Source organism: Taudactylus pleione, unplaced genomic scaffold (genome assembly GCF_031769625.1).
Source record: "Taudactylus pleione unplaced genomic scaffold, aTauple2 ptg000133l, whole genome shotgun sequence".
NCBI lineage: Eukaryota > Metazoa > Chordata > Amphibia > Anura > Myobatrachidae > Taudactylus > Taudactylus pleione.
Window position 1 is genome coordinate 1,895,001 of NW_028284535.1, and position 5,154 is coordinate 1,900,154.

Here is a 5,154-nt window from a genome sequence, read left to right on the forward strand (position 1 = left end):
ACCCCTACGTCATTTGTCCCCCGTATTTCGGCAACCAGGACAGGCTCTGAAAAGCCTGGTGCTGGTTGTTCTTAATACGGGGACCCCTACGTCATTTGTCCGTTGTATGTAGCACAACCAGCACTGCGGCTCCAAAGCCCGGCGCTGGTTGTTTCTGGGGGGCGGGGCTACGTTTTTTTTTTTTTACACTTTAAATTTTTAACAGATGCGTAGATGGATCTCACTGCTGCATTCGTGCATCTGTGACTTATAGATTTGATTTTCTCACGTGCATACACACTACCAATGAGCCCTCCAACCTCCTGTGTGCTGTCACCTCTTCCACCTGCGTTAGTGTACCATTTTGTTGCCCTTCTCTCCTGCAGGTGGCCCGGTTTGTTCATCCAAACCCTGATATTTATTACATTTTAAAAAAGCTATGAAATTCCATAGACAAAAAAACCTTACGGTTTCACATGTCCAATTAAGGCTGCTTAGACATGATCTGAAAATTCACAAAACCTATTGATTTTCTGCCGCTCAAACTGCAAAAAGCAATGAAATTAGGATCATTAAGTCTGACGCCTTAATGGACGTGTTCCTTGCGCAATACAGATATGGTATGCCATCACACCCTGTGGTTAACTGCAGATTCAGCAGGGCGGTGCGGCTGGGGAAAAACATTGGTGCGGATGAGGAAACACAGACTATCACAGTTGGGAAACCACATAGCAGTAGGGATGGAGGCATATAGGGGAAGAGAGTGTACATGCATAGACAGAGAGTGATATTTTTAAAAATAAGGGAGCTGAACGTGTATTCTAAATGAGATAAATGTATGCAGTGAGAAGGATGTGGGAAGCTAGTGAGATTGTTTTGGTGATCAAATGGGAAGATTGTGGGCACTGAGTGGGATGTGGGAGCCACATAACTGCTTTGACCTCAGTTGCATAGACTGCATGTGTGTATTCGAATGAGCAAACAAAAGATATTTAAGACTTTTAGAACTATTATATGCCCCTGCAGCCACAAGTAAAACCTGTCCCTCATTTCAGGATCAGTGACAGCTGCTGCATTTCCAGAGACCTGAGACGTCCGGCGCTGGTTGCTGTAGGGAGAGGCCCTGCACGGATCCAACTTGTAAGTATCTAGATATTATGTATTTATTTTGGATGAGTACGAGATCCCAGCATCCCGACAGGTTTAGGATAATGACACCTTCCGCCTGTGTCCTGATCCTCCCTCCCCAGTACCTGAACCTTACCTCCCCTCCCCGCACTCTAAACCTAACCCTCCCCCTAGTGCCTAACTCTAACCCCTAACCCTCCCCCTAACCCTGCTAACTTGTGGAAGTATTAAATGTTTGTGATAGACTCCCCTGGAGTAGCTGACACTGCTTCATGCACCTCAAGGGTTCTATTGCTGTTTTTATACCCCCTTCTGTCTCTCTCTTCACCCACACTACAGCACACAGCTCACTGACTCTATACCACACTACTGCACGCAGCTCACTGACTCTATACCACACTACAGCACGCAGCTCACTGACTCTATACCACACTACAGCACGCATCTCACTGACTCTATACCACACTACTGCACGCATCTCACTGACTCTATACCACACTACAGCACACAGCTCACTGACTCTAATACCACACTACTGCACGCAGCTCACTGACTCTATACCACACTACAGCACACAGCTCACTGACTCTATACCACACTACTGCACGCAGCTCACTGACTCTATACCACACTACTGCACGCAGCTCACTAACTCTATACCACACTACTGCACGCAGCTCACTGACTCTATACCACACTACTGCACGCAGCTCACTAACTCTATACCACACTACTGCACGCAGCTCACTGACTCTATACCACACTACTGCACGCAGCTCACTGACTCTATACCACACTACTGCACGCAGCTCACTGACTCTATACCACACTACTGCACGCAGCTCACTGACTCTATACCACACTACTGCACGCAGCTCACTGACTCTATACCACACTACTGCACGCAGCTCACTGACTCTATACCACACTACTGCACGCATCTCACTGACTCTATAACTTCCTACTGTCTCTCTCCTCATCTGCATTCCTACATGTGTCTATTATTCCGCCCTGTTTATCCCCTCTATCCGCATGTCTCCCTCTATTCCTTGGTTCTTATACAGCCTCCTCTCTCTCCTCACCCACATTACTTCATGCACCTTGCACTCTACAATAATCTCTCTCTTCCTAACTATCTCAATAATTCTAATTTCAAACTACTCTTTATCCAACTTATTTTATTGTTTGAAATTTTTTAAAAGTATTAGAAAATATTTACATTTTTACATTAAAAAATACCTTTATTCAGGGTCATAGTTTACTACTTGTCCAAAATGAATACCAGGAAAAATAAAAGGTGGTTCACACCCCAAACCAGTTGCTTCTATTTGTGCATGTGCTTATGTCCGACATCAAAAGCGGACAAGCACAACTGAGGTAGCTGAGGAAGAATTAGTGTGATTGCAATGCAATTATGATCTGTTAAATCTGTAGTAACAGACAGTTGAAGTATGTTTCAATTAGAATTTGTATTGGAGAAAGAATAGTTTTTAATACCACCTCAATAACAATCAAATAATTTGACAAGGTGGATAAAAATGTGTCTACGTGCTGTAAACTACACCAATAGCTTCAGAGCTTCTCCTCCTGTTGTTAATATATATCACACTTTACTCAAGTATATTATTGAAGAGATATATTTGAGTACATCATTTAATAAAAAAATATACATATATTATGTACAGATGTAGCCACGCTCAGCTATCCCACTAATGTGCCAGCGTCTATGGCATGCGTACGCACGTGACCGCCATTGACTGCAATGGGCAAATGCTGTCCGCTCTTAATCGCGCAATGCACGTGCGCACACATTGCAGCAACGCGTGCGCACACATTGCAGCAACGATGTAGCCGGCTACATCTGCATATTGCCCTACTTAACTCTCGTTAAAAGGAAAATAATAAGTAATTGAATACAATCATTACATTGTTCAAGATTATTTGAAGGTTTTATTTAATTTTTTGCTAAAAATTATCCATTTAAGAGAAATATTCTCTCTTTTATTTTAGGATATGTCTTCAAATGAAAGCAATTTTTCAAGACTAATATGAAGATACTGATCAAGTCGATAGGGAGAATACAATGATTTAGCAAGATTCTAAATGGTGCATAAAAGAAAAAAACAACATCCACCAGGCTTCATATTATTGTAACGCTCTCCAGGACAAGGAGTCCTGATAGTGATGATATGGCCCTCACAGACCCATGATCTCCACATCGAGTTTGTCTGGGATTAAATGAAGAGACAGAAGGATTTGAGCAAGCTACATCGACAGAAGATCTGTGCTTAGTTCTCCAAGATGTTTGGAACAACCTCCCTGCCGAGTTCCTTAAAAAACTGTGTGCAAGTGTACCTAGAAGAACTGATGCTGTTTCAAAGGAAAAGGGTGGTCACACCAAACATTGACTTGATATAGATTTCTCTGCTGTTCATACACTTTGCATTCTCTTAATAAACTAACACTTCTATTGTTAAAAGCATTCTCACCTTGCAGCATTTTTTCCCACACTTGCCTAAAACTTTCACATAACTGTGTGTATGTATGTATATATGTGTGTATGTGTGTGTATATATATATATATATATATATATATATACACACACAAATCTATCTCTATCCAAAGAAGGGTGCCCTCAACAGTCTTGTATTGACAGCAGTAAAACATTTTTTCTCATAAAGCCATCATCCCACTGTGCCGTTTCAGTACTCACTGGGACTTTTGTCAAAATATCACAACAGGTGTCCCATCCGATCTATAATTAGAAAAAGACAGACCAAAGTAAAAACACCCCCCTTTTCATTACGGTGAACTCATCCTATTGAGTCACTGTGTGGCCCTGACGAAGTTCAAACCTAGGCAAAATAATTTGGTAATTTCTGGCATAGCCTTAGATCTGCGTGTATGTGGATCTATCTGCTTTCTGATTTGTCGATATAAATAGATGATGGCAATTGTTGGTAATCTGTATCATTTTATCACATCTTCACGCAGAAGTACAGAATGTTCCGATTTCCTAAATACCTCTGGTTCCAAGCATTTTGGATATGGGAGACTCGACCTGTAGTACATCTATAATGTAATTGTAGCTTATACTTTTTTCAAAATTACAGTATCATATAGAATACAGTTTTGTCAAATAATATGAGGGATGAAATCTGCATTATTGACAGTATATTAAATCGTTTAGGTAAATATTTTTTTCAATATCTCTCTCTATTAATAGTGCACTTTAATAAAGAGACTAATAAATAGCTTATTCTTCAAAATTGGTATAACCTCATGGCACTTTTTTCAGACATAGCCTGGCCTCACTGAGGACAAAGCCAAAACAAGCGGGGTTTGTTGCTCCATATTTGATGAGGGCTTTTGCCTGGATTCAGAGATGGACAGAATTGTATAGCTGCACACAAACGGATGTGTAACTACATCTAAAATGCACATACAGGAGTAGGTGTCTCTCTAAGGAACAGACCCCTCCTTGCTGCATCTGCAAATCAGCGCTGGGACTGAGGTCGCAGCCAGGGATCACCATCATGGCTAAAGGTTGCAATGTTTGCTCCTTTGCCAGGCTGTGGAGGCTGAAGATTAACGCAGCACTTGTGAGGAAAGAAAATCTGCATCCACCAGTGCAGACCTTGGTCTTGTCCCTCTTGGAAACATGCCTCTGTATCCAAGAACATTACCATCAATGTGCACACTCCACCTCACAAACGCTGCAGCATGTCAATTATGCTGAGGCTTGGGGGGTCTGCGAGCAAGATCGCAGGACCCGTTGTGCACATGCGTAGGACAGATTCTGTGCATGCGCAGACCCCTAAACATCTAAGATGTATGTTAAGCATTTTGTAGCTTGGTGTGTGCAAAATTGATGTAGGAGATCACATGGTCCAGAAGATGCCTGTTTGGGAAGGAAAGCAAACACTTTCATGATTATACAACCCACTCGTGCCGCCTGTATCAATTCCTGCCCAGTGTTTGTGTCAAGCCTACCTCACCTTGTCATAAGTATGCGCAGAAACCGGCACAGGGCTTTGTGCTTATTC

At 42.1% G+C, this 5,154-nt stretch overlaps 1 long non-coding RNA gene across 1 annotated transcript in view; it reads left to right on the forward strand.

The window, feature by feature from the left end:
* LOC148523450 (uncharacterized) overlaps positions 1 to 3,492 on the forward strand; it is a 4,295-nt gene extending 803 nt beyond the window's left edge. Inside the window, exons 2-3 of the long non-coding RNA XR_015878466.1 lie at positions 1,035 to 1,119; positions 3,118 to 3,492. This is a non-coding gene — a long non-coding RNA (uncharacterized LOC148523450). The remainder of the gene's footprint in view (positions 1 to 1,034; positions 1,120 to 3,117) is intronic.
* Positions 3,493 to 5,154: the final 1,662 nt, after the last annotated feature.